Consider the following 16645-nt stretch of genomic DNA (forward strand, 5'->3'; position numbering starts at 1 on the left):
ATGAAATTATAGAGCAGGGTGCCAGGAAGAATCTTCTCCTTGACAAAAGACTCACGCTGGGAAAAGGTCAGCCTGGTTGGGACACAAATCTATTAGCTGACTGTTGTCGCAAGTTTCGCCAAGCGAAAAGAGTCGAGCTAGACGATGCTTCAGAGGCAGGGGCTGTGAAGCAATGAGCCGTGCTTTGCTAATCCACTCCCCCCCCCCCTCGGCCAAAAGACCCCCATCCATCAGTGCTGGACCATGGGCAGCTGAAAACAAATGGTCCTCAGACCTGATATGATTGGCTGAGAGCTGGGATAGAGCATTCCTAGAATCACATAGAACAGGGGTGGCCAAACTGGAAGTGGGGAGGAGGCAGCGGTGGTGCCCTTTCAGGATACGGTTCCTTCGTGCTCCTGCTGGCCTACTTCAGTGCTGAGTGAGTGCGCAGCATGGTTTTACCCACCAATCAGCTGATCGGCGGGGTGGGGCGCCTTTAGACAGTCCTAGAGTGGCGCTCGATTGCCCTTCTGGCCATTGAAATAGACCTGGGGGGGAAGGGAGGGAGGAGGAGGTGCAGGGCTTGGCGCTGTGGAAGGCATGGGGGCTCTGTGGAGGGGGGCTGCAGGCCACCAGTCTGCCTAGGGTGCCATGCACCCTCAGGCCGGTGCTGCTCCTTTGCCTATTAGGCCACACACCCCTGTTGTGGCAAGAGCTTACAGTAGGCCCTGAACTAAGAGCCCTGGCTCCATCAGGGGTGTGTGGCCTAATATGCAAAGGAGTTCCTGCTTCTAAAAAAGCCCTGCTCTGCCGTATTCAGTGTGAGATATCCAAAGCAGATCATCCCAAATAAGTGGCTGTCCAGCTATTACCTGAAAACCTCCAGCAATTAGAAAGCCCAAACTTCTCAAGTTCACTGGCTCCCTTTTCAATCTGCTGTCACCGTTTGGAAGATTCTCCTGACCTTTTCTCTACCGTTTCATAGATTTTGAGTGGCACGCCACCGGAGGCAGCAGCGCTTAATGTTTTCCTCATTTGACTCCTGGTAGATACTGGCACAGCCACAATCTTCTTGTGGTTCCAGGGTGTAATGGCTTCCCACTGGCCCGGGAAATGATTGCTTCTTGCGCGCCAAGTGTATTCATCAAACCACGTAGTTAACATTCATTTGTGCTCATTAAATAGCCCACACGCCTCTGTGGAAACTCTTTAGAAACAACAACACGGAGTCCTCTCCAAATTTAAATGCATAATAAGGGCTGGGTGCAAACAAGGCCTATTTATGGACTGTTTGCCTCTCGCAGATACTTGAAATCATTGGTACCCTGATGAGATTTGGGTCGTTTCTCCCGATTGGCTGGCCTTGCCAGCAAATCACCAGCTCTTGTGGGGAATGAAAAATGTATGTAATTCGAGCGGTATTAATAATAATAATTTACCACTACATATGGATAGGAGCTGGCGGAAAGTTGTAATTCGACTTGACTCGAAACAATGGGACTTTTCATTACGAAACGTTCAAAATAGAAATATTTGCCACTTTGGGGGTTTCTTTTGTGATCCTGAATAAATGCAGTAATGTTGATTTGCCAAAAACGTTTAATAATGCTGAATGCCCATCCAGCACACAAAAAAATGTAAACATAAAAAAGTCTACTTTGAAGTAGATATCATTAAACTCAGAATATTTTTTTTTTCCATTTGGGAAAACAATGGAATACTAATTTACACAGAGAGTGATTGAAATGTGGAATTCGCTGCCAGAGGATGTAATGATGGCTATAGGCACAGACAGTTTTAAAAGGGCTTTAGAAAAATTCATGGAGGATAGGCCTATCAATGGCTACTAGCCACAGTAATTAAAGGGAACCGTCACATTCAGAGGCAATCAGCCTCCAAATCCCAGTGCCAGGAGGCAACTTTATGGTGTAGACTCTTATCTGGGAGAACCGGGTTTGATTCCCCACTCCTCCATTTGCAGCTGCTGAAATGGTCTTGGGTCACTCTGAGACTCTGATATTCAGAGTGTAGGGCAGGGTATAAATCCAATATCTTCTGCTTCTTCATTAGGAGAACGCCACAGCCTTTAAGCCCTGTTGTTGGCTGTCCAGAGGGAACTGGTTGGCCACTGTGTGAGACAGGATGCTGGACTAGATGGACTATTGGCTTGATCCAGCAGGGTTCTTCTTATGTTCTTATCAGGGGAAGATCTCAGCCTCTGTGCCCTGTTGTTGGTCCTCCAGAGGAACTGATTGGCCACTATGTGAGAAAGGATGCTAGACTAGATGGACCACTAGTCTGATCCAGCAGGGCTCTTCTTATGTTCTTATCAGGGGATGACCTCAGCCTCTGTGCCCTGTTGTTGGTCTTCCAGAGGAACTGGTCGGCCACTGTATGAGACAGGATGCTGGACTAGATGGACTATTGGTCTGATCCGGCAGGGCTCTTCTTATGTTTTTTATCAGGGGAAGAACATAAGAACATAAGAGAAGCCATGTTGGATCAGGCCAACGGCCCATCAAGTCCAACAAGTCTGTTGGTCCTCCAGAGGAACTGATTGGCCACTATGTGAGAAAGGATGCTAGACTAGATGGACCACTAGTCTGATCCAGCAGGGCTCTTCTTATGTTCTTATCAGGGGACGACCTCAGCCTCTGTGCCTTGTTGTTGGTCCTCCAGAGGAACTGATTGGCCACTGTGTGAGACAGGATGCTAGACTAGATGGACCACTAGTCTGATCCAGCAGGGCTCTTCTTATGTTCTTATCAGGGGAAGACCTCAGCCTCTGTGCCCTGTTGTTGGTCTTCCAGAGGAACTGGTTGGCCACTGTGTGAGACAGGACGCTGGACTAGATGGACTATTGGTCTGATCCAGCAGGTTCTTCTTATGTTTTCATGTTCTTCATGATAACGCTGACAATATGGTCCCAAGATTTGGGGATGGAGCCTGAAGAGGATAGGGACCTTGGAGGGACACAATGTCATAAAGTCCACCCTCCACAACATCCATTTTCTCCAGGAAAACTGATCTCTGTAGTCTGGAGAGGAACTCTAATTCCAAGGGATCCCTAGGATCCTAAAGGCTGGCATCCCTAGTCTTCCTGGGGGGAAACCTGCAGCTTCAGATGGTGGATTCTACAGTATTATACTCCACTGAACTCCCTCCTTCCTCCAAAACTCCACCCCCATCATGCTCTGTCCCTAAGTCTCCAAGAATTTTCCAACCTGGATCTGGTAATACTCCCCCTCCCCGCAACCCTGGCCACAAGGGAGCCTTGGAAATCCTAAAGGGAATGGAGCTCTGTAGTACGGAGATCAGTTGTAATTCCTGGTGAATCCCAGGTCCTCTGAGTCACCCTAGATTTTGGGATTGGAGAGTGCTCTTTCTATCCTAGGATGGCTCACCTCAAATAGTACTTGCAGGCCCGGATTAACAAATAGGTTGAGTAGGCACTGGTCTATGGGTCCCCATACCTTTAGGGGGCCCAGGCCAGCTTCCCCTGTTTCCCCACCCTGCTTGCAGCCCTCCCAGCCGGATGTGTAGCCAGCAGCTATGACTTTGCCCGACTTGCCTGGTGCGGCTGCTGCTGGCGTAGTTGTCGAGTTTGCCTCTCTGCCTCTCCCCCACAGCTTTGTCAGATGGGCTTTTGAGAAGGTGCCTACAGGCTGCAGTGGGGCTGTGGGCAGAGGGGCAAGTGCTCCGATTCTAAGACAGGGGGCTCCCAAGGTGTCGACTGCCTAGGAGCCTCGTGAATTCCTAGGAGCCTCCACAGGGTTTAATCCAGCACTGAGTACTGGAATGTAGATTATGATGTTCTTGGTTTAAGTCCTGCTTGGTTCTGCCCAATTCAAACCTGCCATTCTGTTTTTATGCACATGTCAGCAGTCACTGCAAAGACTCCCCGTGAAATGCGTTTCTCACCCTTGGTTGTTTGACAGTCCCGTTGTTTTATGAGAAGGCATTTCAAGATGGTGGACTCTTAGCCCAAGATACCTTTCTTGTCATATTATACATGTTCCAGTCTCTAGAGAATGAGAAAGAGGAGACTCGTGTTGGAGCCAAAGGAAGGTTGCTAGGTCCTCCCTGGTGACTAGCACTAATGTTGGTCTCTAAGGTGCTAGTGGACTCAAATCTAGCTGTTCTACTGAAGATCAATCTGGCAACCTTGTCAAGTTATCACAGCTCCAAACTGGGAAAGCTCTGTTGATTTGGGGAGGGAGCCAGAGTTGGTCAGAGAGTTCAATGGGGCACAATGGCATAGAGTTCACTTAGGGTTTCCAGAACGCCTGCTTTTGTGGAGCGCTTCCCTACTGCCAACCAGCTGGTCCAAAGATGATGTGATGACATCATGTGGAATTGACATCATGTCACTGATGTCACACAGTGACGCGCTAGTTTTCGGGCAAAACTCTATGGTGAAATTGGCTAGCAACCACAGAGTTTTGTCCAAAAACTAGAGCATCATCCCCAGCATTGGCAACATGATGATGTCACTTCTAGGTGACATCGCATCATGCATGATTTGCACATGCAGCAGAAGATCCCATAAAGGACCAAGGATCCCTCCGCTGGCAGCTATGTGGGACCTGGCAGCCCTAAGTCTGGATCCCCTGTAAAGCATCCACTTCCCCCCCCCCCCAGGATAACTGATTTCTGCAGTCTGGAGATGAGCTTGAATACTAGGGGATCCCCAGGTCTCACCTGGAGGTGGCATCCTTAAGCCAAAACAACTAGTTCCTGCTTCCTCTTCCAACATAAATAATGCTTTGTAGGTTCTTTGCCACAATCAGACTCTTTGTATATCATTCTAGGACATGAGGCTACCCTACCATGCTGAGCCTCCAACAACCTAGAGGCTAGTTCTCATCTTACTTTCACATTACTAGCTCCATTAATCACAGCAGAAAAGGCTCCAAATGAGAAAGAGTATCCATCTGTGTTAATTTCTTATTCCAATTTACAATGGTTAATGTAGTCAAACCACATATGCTGGCCATTAATAAAGGCCAGAAGATTAATACCCAAACAAATATTTCTAATCTTTTATCCGCTTCAGGAGGCCACAAAAGGAAAAGGATACCTATCTGGATGTCCTGTTGTTGTGTTAGATACGATTTCTGATCTATTCTTACAAGTTTCTCTCCCAATTTTTCTCTCCCCTAGGTATTGAACATTTCCCCTGGATTAATCTGCTTCTCTGTTACCATGTTTGTTAAGGTAAGCACACTGGGGGTACACAAAGCTCATTTTGCGAATCTCGGGATGTTCCTGCGGGTGGACCTAAATGTGTAAAATCAATTTAGAATTTGCAACTCAGGGGTGGGAAGGGAAACAGATGGGGGACTTTGGGCGAGTCAAGAGGGCGAAGCAATTAATTTGATGCTTGACCTCAGCAAGTGGAGCGCCACCGGGTCAGCTCTTACAAGGAAACGCAAGTAATTTGTACATTGGCCCCTGCTGCAGGAATCCTGGAGAGTCTGTATGCAGGTTCAAGCAATAAAAAATATGCATGAGTCATATTCAGAAGCGTGCAATGGGAAAAAAGGAACTCAATTTAAAGAAGTCTGAGAGTGGCTCTCATTAGCTTGGGGGGGATGAGGTCAAATGTCGAGGGACATTTCATATTCAAGGGATCTAATGCTCTTTATTTCCTGCCCCGGGCAGGAATTCAAACCCAAGAGGAAGTCAGTATGTCTGGAGGCAGGCAGGAAAGAGAGTAAGTAGGTTGGATAAAAGCAGGGCTTTTTTTTGGTAGCAGGAACTCCTTTGCATATTAGGCCACACACCCCTGATGTATCCAATCCTCCAAGAGCTTACAGAGCTCTACGTACAAGGCCTACTGTAAGCTCCAGGAGGATTGGCTACATCAGGGGTGTGTGGCCTAATATGCAAAGGAGTTCCTGCTACCAAAAAAAGCCCTGGATAAGAGAAAGACTAGTATAGACTAGTTCAGAACAATGGCTGAACTAGTCTATAGGATTCTTATCTCGCTACAGTAAGGTTTCCAGATCCCCTCGCCCCTCCAGCAGGGGTCAAGAACTGGTTCTTTCCATAAGTTGATAATTGATGTCCTGTTAATCATTGTAGATGTAGAGTGTGCTTTCTGCATATTTATTTAGGCACTCTCTGCTATGCGATGTCTTTGGAAAAAATGCATTAGGTATTCTTTTCTGCCCTGGCTAAAATGAGGCCTGCCTGTGAGTTACACTACATTCCTTTCAAGAGCTGTGAAGGTTATTTGTTATCTGTCTAGCCAGAGACTTTTAACTTTCGGCTTTCGGAGAAACAATTTGAACTGGGGGAAGAAAGAAAGGGTCTGTCTTCGAATTATATTGGTGCCTTATTACTCCATGCCTTGATGTATATGTAAGCAACAGTCATCGTAAGGTATGAAGATATGGACTGTCCTGGGAAGATCAGTTCTAACAAGACTGGTCTTTGCTGTGAACTTGCATAATCATTCAATAAAGCCTAATTTGATTTATATCGAAGAGGTGGAGTTAATGAATACTGCACAGAACTTGACAGCAGGGTGATTTGGGGGGACATTCTGGAGGTGGGTGGGGACACAGCATGAGTCCCCACTCCCCAATGTGATGACTTAAACCAGAAGTGATGTCATTGCACTGGAGATGTCAGGCAGGGAATGCTCTGTTTTTGGGACAAACTCTATGGTTGAACTAGGCTTAAACCATAAAGTTTGTCCAAAAACCAGAGCATCCCTCACATGATCTCCCTGATGTGATGACATCTAGGTGACGTTATTACACTGAGGATGTTGCTCAACGACATGCCTGTTTCAAGGAGGGGTTTTCCCTGCCAGCCAGCTGGTCCACAGCAGGGAGAAGTCCCTAAAAACAGGGATCCTCTACACTTCAGCTAATCTTATCTCACTACACCTCATCTACTTTCACATCTACAAGCACCTTAGAGAACAACAAGATTTGGGGGATAGTTAGGTTTAGTCCAGTAGCACCTTAGAAGCCAATAAGAGGGCATAAGCCTTCAAGAGTCAATGCTCCCCTTATTATAATTGACTCTTGAAAACTTAGCAGCCCCGTGGCGCAGAGTGGTAAAGCAGCTACTGCAGTACTGCAGTACTGTGATCTGAACTCTCTGTTCATGACCTGAGTTCGATTCCGGTGGAAGCTGGATTCAGGTAGCAGGCCCAAGGTTGACTCAGCCTCCCATCCTTCTGAGGTCGATAAAATGAGTACCCAGCTTGCTGGGGGCAAAGTGTAAAAGAATGGGGAAGGCAATGGCAAACCACCCTGTAAAAATGTCTGCCGTAAAAACGTTGTAAAAGCAACGTCACCCCAGAGTCAGAAACGACTGGTGCTTGCACAGGGGACCTTTCCTTTCCTTTTCCTTGAATACTTATACCCCCCAAATCCTGTTGGTCTCTAAGGTACTAGTGCACTCAAATCTAGCTGTTCTACTGAAGATCAATCTGGCAACCTTGTTAAGTTATCCAGGGAAAGCAAATTTTCTGTCCTTATGCATTTGTCCCCTGCTCTGACCAAGCTGATTACATCTTGTGTGCTTCTTTTGCCTCCTGGCTCCGTTCGAGAGCCAGTTTGATGCAGCAGCTAAGTGCGCGGAGAACTGGGTTTGATTCCAACTTCTTCACGTGCAAAATATTATAAGATCTTGCCTGAACAGATGAAGTAGCACCACTGTGATTTTATCTGACTGTTTTATTGTTTTACTGTTGTTATCTTATGTTGTTAGCCACCTTGAATCTTCATAGAATGGGTGGGATATAAATCTAACATAATAAATAAATAAATTACTGGAGTGACCTTGGGTCAGTCTTAACTCTCTCGGGTCGTTTTCGCACTCACCTTCCGCCGGCGCGACCCCCCTCTTCACCACGCAGGATCTGCGCGGATTTCGCACTAAACGCTGCGGAGCAGCCAGAAAAGCCGGAAGCTCCCGGCGCAAAAGCCGCTCAAACTGAAACCGCCAAAAAGCAGTTTGGCGTTTGCGCGGCTTTTGCGACGGGAGCTTCCGGCTTCTCTGGCTGCTCCGCAGCGTTTAGTGCGAAATCCGCGCAGATCCTGCGTGGTGAAGAGGGGGGTCGCGCCGGCGGAAGGTGAGTGCGAAAACGACCTCGGAGTTGCTCCTCTCAAGAGCAGTTTCTGTCAGAGCTCCCTCAGCCCCACCTATCTCACACCCTCAGCCCCACCTATCTCACAGGGTCTCTGTTGTGGGAAGAGGAGAGGAAAGGAGATTGTAAGCCACCCTGGCACTCCAAGTGAAGGGCAGGGTATAAATCCAATCTCCTCTTCCTCCTCCTCCTTCTTCATAACACCCCTCCCACTTTCTGATTGGGACATAAAGACTCGGGGATCTCTCTCAGTTCCTACTTGTACCTGATGAACTGAACGGAGCTTTGTCTCCCAAACAGGTCTGTAGCCAGGATTTCATGTTTGGTGGGGCCTGCAGCAGCATTTTTGTTTGGGGGGGGGGGGGCAGGGGGCCAACTGGTTTGACCTAAACACTTTCTCTGCTTCTCAAGTAAAGCGACACCCTCCCTCCCCCATTTGTCTAACTCAGTAAACCTTCCATAGTGGTGGTGAGCAAAAGGGGAAGATTGGAGGCCCTCCAATGGAGGGGCCATACAGATCGTAGGGGGTGATGGAGTGGCCTGGCCCCCCTGGACTCCCCTTGTAACTCTGGACCCCCCTGCTCCCAAAACTTCATAGCCCTGAAAAAACTTGTTGCTCTCTAAAGTTGCTAATGTGTTTGAATCTCACTATTCTAGAACTGATGCCTACAGATGACTTCTGCACAGACTCTCAAGTCTTCTGATTATGGGGTCTCTTGTTTTGCTACACATAATTTATTCGCCTCCTCTTTTTTTTTTGCCAGGATATTCATTACCTGCAAATTGTTCCCACAATCACCTACCTTTCACGGCATCTGGATTAGAGCTAATTCTTCTCTGTTCTTACGTTCCATTGATTAATGAGCAGCTTGTAAGGAATCATCTTTTTCCCCCCTTGGCCTGATTAAAACGAGGCACAGCAAAATTATACGAAGGCAGTTGGCTTGTGTTCCTGTGTTTTCCCTTCTCTGCTTACCTTTTGTGAAAGCAATGTAGGGTTGTTGTGGGGTTTTTTTTGTCTTTTTCACAGAAATTATGCTCAACTAAAACCAACAGCACCTTGATTAAAGATCCACAAACTGGCTCTAACACCTGGATCCAGTTTGGTCTCTTAACCCCACAACCTCAACCTCCATGTCCAAATTGAAATTCAACCCCATTCAATGGGGAAGGCAAAAATTCGCTTGCCGATGCATCAAGAATGCTTCAAGAGGGGGTTAGATAAAAATATGGAGCAGAGGTCCATCAGTGGCTATTAGCCACAGTGTGTATGTGTGTGTATATATATATATATTTGGCCGCTGTGTGACACAGAATGTTGGACTGGATGGGCCATTGGCCTGATCTAACATGGCTTCTCTTATGTTCTTATGTGACACAGAGTGTTGGACTGGATGGGCCATTGGCCTGATCCATCATGGCTTCTCTTATGTTCTTATGTGACACAGAGTGTTGGACTGGATGGGCCATTGGCCTGATCCATCATGGCTTCTCTTATGTTCTTATGTGACACAGAGTGTTGGACTGGATGGGCCATTGGCCTGATCTAACATGGCTTCTCTTATGTTCTTATGTAAGAATGTCAACAACTTGTTAAGTTACGATGGATGCTGGTTTGGCCTGCCCCATTATGACCTCCAAGCTGTGTGCCAGTGAATACTTCTGCTTACCTAAAGGGGAATTGCCAGTGTGCTATAAACTAGTAGAACTTCTAGTATGCTTAAAGTTCTCCCGTGTAGCAAAAGTCCACCCAATGTGGAGTCTATTCTTGATTGTCTGTCCTCTCTGAATGGTGTGGTCTCACTCTGCTCCCTGGGCACCATAGATCGGTCCGGTCCAGAAGAGATCCCATGGATTTAGTATCAAAAGTGCTCAAGTTCTGAACGTGTCTTGTTTGGCATAACATAAAACCATAAGAAGAGCCCTGCTGGATCAGACCAGTGATCGATACTCCCTCTAAGCTTCGGAGCCTTGTCAGCAAAAATTCTACTCTGTGAGCTACTGGCATTAAAGTTGTGAGCTACTGCATGAATTAGTTTGCTCTAGGGCCATTTTTCCTGAGCTAAGACTAAAAGGTGTGAGCCAGAGGCTAGAAAACGGTGAGCTAGCTCACACAAACTCAGCTTAGAGGGAACATTGGCAGTGATCCATCTGGTCCAGCATCCTGTCTCACACCGTGGCCAACCGGTTCCTCTGGAGGGCCAACAACAGGGCATAGAGGCTGACCTTGCCTCCTGGCTCTGGGGTTCAGAGGCTTAATGCCTCTGAATGTGGAGGCTCTCCTCAGCCACCTTGGCTAGTAGCCTCCTTCACCAAACAACTTGACTGCCTGACGAACAAGCTTGTATCGCTTTCTGTCAAAAAGGTGCATCTGCAAAGGCACTGCTGATCCATGCAGATGGGCAGCTATTAATACTGATAAGTTCTACTTAGAGGAGCGCTGAATGGTTGGATTTTTTTTTCAAACAAAGCGTGTACGCATGGCATATATATGACCTGTGATTGATTTAATAATAATACTTTATTTTTCATTTTTTTGAATTTTGCAAAGAAGAAGAAGAAGAAGATATTGGATTTATATCCCGCCCTGAAGAGTCTCAGAGCAGCTCACAATCTCCTTTACCTTCCTCCCCAACAACAGACACCCTATGAGGTGGGTGGGGCTGGAGAGGGCTCGCACAGCAGCTGCCCTTTCAAGGACAACCTCTGCCAGAGCTATGGCTGACCCAAGGCCATTCCAGCAGCTGGAAATGGAGGAGTGGGGAATCAAACCCGGTTCTCCCAGATGAGAGTCCGCACACTTAACCACTACACCAAACTGGCTCTCCCAGAATAACCATATAAAAAAAACCCCCCAAAAAACAAATCTGAGAATTTGAACAGGAATAATATCTGCATGGACAGACACACCAGGTAAGACGCAAGCTTAGAAATAATACAGGTGAAGTCAAAATTGAACAGAGTCAAAAAAAAAATTACTGGATTTTGTAGTGTTAGCATTAAAAGATCGAAACACAGAATCTTTATAAATCAACTCTAAGAAGGGCTCCCACATAGTATAAAACGCAGAGTCAAAATGAGGGCTTTGAATACAATGAATATGATCAGCAGGCCTTTCCATTACAAAACCTGTGATTGATTTAACTGTTTATTTAAGCAACTGCCTGCTGAGCAGAGCAGCAGCACAGCAAGGAGGGGGTGATAGTCTTCTGTCACGCTGTGTGAGAATGTGCATGCCCGGAAAGTGAATTCCGTTGTGCTGCTCACCAAGACGCTTCACCACATGGCTTCCTGTGTGTGTGAGAGAGAGATAAGTACTTCCAAGTTGCTTCCAACCTATGATGACTCCATGAACTAATAACCTCCAAAAGTTTCCCTGGATGCTCTAGCCATTTGGGAGGGGAAACTCTATGGCCAGAGGCTCTGAGGAACTTGGCAACCCTAGCTCCAGTCTTGCAAACTGAGGGCCATGGCTTCCGTGATTGAATCCATCCATCTCGTATTGGGTCTTCCTCTTTTGCTGCCGCCTTCCACTTTTCCTAGCATTATCATCTCTCCCTGTGACTCTTCTTCTTAGAATGTGACCAAAGTACAATAGACTCAGTTGGGTTATTTCAGCTTCTAGGAAGAATTCAGGCTTGATTTGATCTAAAAAACCCTTATTTGCAGGGGTGGAATTCTAGCAGCAGCTCCTTTGCATATTAGGCCACACACCCCTGATGTGGCCAATCCTCCAAGAGCTTACAAAAAAGAACCTTGTAAGCTCTTGGAGGATTGGCTACATCAGGGGTGTGTGGCCCTAATATGCAAAGGAGCTCCTGCAAGAATTCCACCGCTGCTCAGTTGTCTTTTTGGCAGCCCACCGTACCTGTAAAACTCTCCTTCAACGACACATTCTAAACGAGTCAACTTTGTTCCCATCAGCTTTCTTCATTGCCCAACTTTCACACTCATGCGTTGTAAAGGGGAATACTCTGGCGTGCATTAACTTGATCCTGGTCATCAGTGACACATCGTTACACTTTAAAAAAAAATGTCAAGCCGCTCCTTCATTGCTGCCCTTCCCAATCTCAGTATTCTTTCTTAGTTGCAGTCCTTCCTAGACAGTCACAAACCAATATGTTGTTGAAGGCTTTCGATATGTTGATGTAGTCCATTGGTTGTAGATTTTATGAGCAGTATGGCCATGGTCTTGGCATTCTGAGATCTGATGTTTCATCGGCAACTGTGACTGGCAGAGGTATAACCCAGTACTACAGATAAGATTAGAATTTCAAGAGCCAATCCATATACAAAAGAATCTATTTGCATATGAGGCCACACCATTTGCATATGAGAGCCAGTTTGGTGTAGTGGTTAAGTGTGTGGACTCTCATCTGGGAGAACCGGGTTTGATTCCCCACTCCTCCACTTTCACCTGCTAGCATGGCCTTGGGTCAGCCATAGCACTCGCAAGAGTTGTCCTTTCAAGGACAAATGCTGCAAGAGCTCTCTTAGCCCCACCCACCTCACAGGGTGTCTGTTGTGGGGGGAGGAGGCAGGAGCGACGCAACTTTATCTTTTGATAAAGTTCCTCATCAAAGACTCCTTAGAAAGCTTGAGAGTCATGGAGTAAAAGGACAGGTCCTCTTGTGGATCAAAAACTGGCTGAGTAATAGGAAGCAGAGAGTGAGTATAAATGGGCAGTCTTCGCAGTGGAGGACGGTAAGCAGTGGGGTGCCGCAGGGCTCGGTACTGGGTCCCATGCTCTTTAACTTGTTCATAAATGATTTAGAGTTGGGAGTGAGCAGTGAAGTGGCCAAGTTTGCAGATGACACTAAATTGTTCAGGATGGTGAGAACCAGAGAGGATTGTGAGGAACTCCAAAGGGATCTGTTGAGGTTGGGTGAGTGGGCGTTAACGTGGCAGATGCGGTTCAATGTGGCCAAATGCAAAGTAATGCACATTGGGGCCAAGAATCCCAGCTACCAATACAAGTTGATGGGGTGTGAACTGGCAGAGGCTGACCAAGAGAGAGATCTTGGGGTTGTGGTAGATAACTCACTGAAAATGTCAAGACAGTGTGTGTTTGCAATAAAAAAAGGCCAACGCCATGCTGGGAATTATTAGGAAGGGAATTGAAAACAAATCAGCCAGTATCATAATGCCCCTGTATACATCGATGGTGCAGTCTCATTTGGAGTACTGTGTGCAGTTCTGGTCGCCGCACCTCAAAAAGGATATTATAGCATTGGAGAAAGTCCAGAAAAGGGCAACTAGAATGATTCAAGGTTTGGAACACTTTCCCTATGAAGAAAGGTTGAAACGCTTGGGACTCTTTAGCTTGGAGAAACGTTGACTGCGGGGTGACATGATAGAGGTTTACAAGATAATGCATGGGATGGAGAAAGTAGAGAAAGAAGTACTTTTCTCCCTTTCTCACAATACAAGAACTCGTGGGCATTCGATGAAATTGCTGAGCAGCCAGGTTAAAACGGATAAAAGGAAGTACTTCTTCACCCAAAGGGTGATTGGCATGTGGAATTCACTGCCACAGGAGGTGGTGGCGGCCACAAGCATAGCCACCTTCAAGAGGGGTTTAGATAAAAATATGGAGCAGAGGTCCATCAGTGGCTATTAGCCACAGTGTATGTGTGTATATAACATTTTTTGCCACTGTGTGACACAGAGTGTTGGACTGGATGGGCCATTGGCCTGATCCAACATGGCTTCTCTTATGTTGTTATGTTCTTAACGCCCCATGGCGCCCTAGGCAAACTCGCTGCCTGACGTCCCCAAGCACCCCCGTGCCTCCTCCCCTCCCCACCGCACCTCCTCCCTCCCTTTGGACCCTTTCCCATCCACCCCATGCCAATTTCAACGCTGGAACTGGCTCTAGCACCAAGTTCCAGCTCTCTAAAGCCCCCCCTCCTGGCCATGGCTGAGCACTCAAAAGGGCAACCCCCGCTGTCTCCTCTCCCGTCCAGGAAGTGAGGAGGGGAGGAGTTCAGCGGGGGGTCGCCCTTTCAGGACACAGCTCCTGAGAGACGGTGAGCACAGCCTGACCCCACAGTGCGGTTTTACCCACGATTTGAGTGTTCAGCCAGGGAGGGGGGGGGGGGTTAGAGAGCCGAAACGCAGCACTAGAGCCGGTCCCGGCGTTGAAATTGACACAGGGTGGGTGGGAAAGGATCCAAAGGGAGGGAGGAGGAAGAGGCGTGGAGGGGAGGGGGAGGCGCGGGGGGCACGGAGCTGCAGCAGAGAGGGGGGAGGCGCAGGGGCGCAGAGCCGTGGGGGGGAGGCAAAGGGAGGGAAGGGAATGGAGGGTCTAGCGGTGGTGGCGGGCGGCAGTAGCGGCAGGGGAAGCAGGCAAACTAGGTGCTTGCCTGAGGCAGTGGGAGGGGGGTGGGGAGCCCAATTTGGCACCCCCACCCTCTTGGCTCCCTAGGAAACCGCCTAGTTTGCCTATTGGGAGAGCCAGCCCTGGGGGGAGGTAAAGGAGATTGTGACCACTCTGAGACTCTGAGATTCAGAGTATAGGGCGGGATATAAATCCGATATCTTCTTCTTTGACTGGGAAAGGCAATGGCAAACCACCCATTAAAAAGTCTGCCAAGAAGTCTGCCAAAGTCTCCCCATGGGTCGGTAATGACTCAGTGCTTGCACGGGGGACTACCTTGACCTATTTCTTTAAGGATCTTTATCCAGCAATTTTTGGCTTTGTTGCAGGACCACCGCATGTGATAGAATATTAAATCTATACTCTTCCATTTCCAACATCTGACATCGTAGCTCTTGTTAGCTTTTGCAAATTTTTTGGGGTGTGATGTACCATCTAAAGAACATTTTATACCAGTTCTTCCTTAGAGTTTGGGATTCAGTAAACTTGATTCCTTTTGTCCATACGTTTCCCCACTGGCTCATAGAAATATTCTCTCCAAAGGTCTTCATCCATTTGTTCATACAGGAGATTGAACTTCAGACTTTCTGCACTCAAGGCAGAGACTTGTCCACTCCTTCTCCTCAGGATTGCACTTCTCAGTGCTACAAAAGAAAGTCCTACTTTGAACCAGCCATAATTGGTGGATACAGGCTGTAAAGTTGGTAGTGCAAGTTGCACAGCTGTAAAGTTGGTAGCCCAACTGTAAAGTTGGTGACGCATTCTTCGATAGGTCTATCAATCAGCAAAAGGAAACAAAAAAAGATGGTTGGAAGCGGGGCTTTTTTTGTAGCCGGAACTCCTTTGCATATCAGGCCATACCCCCCTGATGTAGCCAATCCTCCTGGAGCTTATAGTAGGCCATGTACTAAGAGCCCTGTAAGCTCCTGGAGGATTGGCTACATCAGGGGGTGTGGCCTAATATGCAAAGGAATTCCTGCTGCAAAAAAAACTCTGGCACTTCTGCTCTTTCAAAAAGGAGACTTAAGCCACTGTTTTGGGCTTGCAGCTCTTAAGGGACATGTTCAGTAGGGTGAAGCATGAAGGAAAATGGGGTTAATTCTTATTCTTTCACACTCTACAAGTAAATCCAATTTTAATGAAGAAAACACCGTGACTCGCCTTGCCGATGTTTTTGGAACTGTGCAAGGCAGGTTGAATAGTGCCTTGTAAAAAGTTTTTTTTTAAGTACTTGTAAGGCTCTTGAAATACAATATAACCTTGAAAGTACTGAAAACCTTGGAGGGCTTGCTCTCCCACTCAAAGATCACGTCTGAAGCTTTTAAATTTAGTCTCCACTATCAACCCCCAAGTGGCAGGAAGTGATTTAACCAGTTGGTTAGATAGCTATGCCCTTTCTTAGAATGAAGTGCCCTTGCCACAGTTATCCATGACTTGGTTCCATCCCAGACAGATTACTGTAACAAAGCATAGATGCCTTCAAAGACTTTTGAGACACTTCAAGTGGTTCGAAGTGTGACCGTCAGGAGGGACTCCACATAATGAACATGTCCTACTTCAAAAATCTATTCTGACTTGGAGTATATTTCTGGGAACAGCTGGAGGTGCTGTTTGTGACCTAGCAAAAGTCTAAACAGCCCAGGTATAACATATCAGGTTTGTCTTTGTTCATATGATCAGGGGTGGAATTCTAGCAGGAGCTCCTTTGCATATTAGGCCACACACCCCTGTTGTAGCCAATCCTCCAAGAGCTTACACAAAAGAGCCTTGTAAGCTCCTGGAGGATTGGCTACATCAGGGGTGTGTGGCCTAATATGCAAAGGAGCTCCTGCTAGAATTCCACCCCTGCATATGATCCCCATAATTTATTAGAATAGCTGTTCTGGGCACCCTGGAGAACTCAAATTAAGTGAGTGTCAACTACAGGCAGGGTCTTTCAGGTGGTATCATCATGGTTTTACTCAGGGGGTTTTGTTGTAGAAAAACCCCAGGAAGAACTCATTTGCATATTGGGCCATACTCTCTGATGCAAGCGAGCTGGAACTTCTGCTCACCCCCCCCCCCCCGGTTTTACTAGTACATTATCCTGAAACTTAAGATAAACTGTGCTCAGCAAGTGGAGATTTACCATTCCACCTGTGACTGATCCTCAGGCTGATCAGACCCTAGGGAAG

The sequence above is a fragment of the Heteronotia binoei genome, chromosome 3 (assembly GCF_032191835.1).
Source record: "Heteronotia binoei isolate CCM8104 ecotype False Entrance Well chromosome 3, APGP_CSIRO_Hbin_v1, whole genome shotgun sequence".
NCBI classification, from domain to species: Eukaryota; Metazoa; Chordata; class Lepidosauria; order Squamata; family Gekkonidae; genus Heteronotia; species Heteronotia binoei.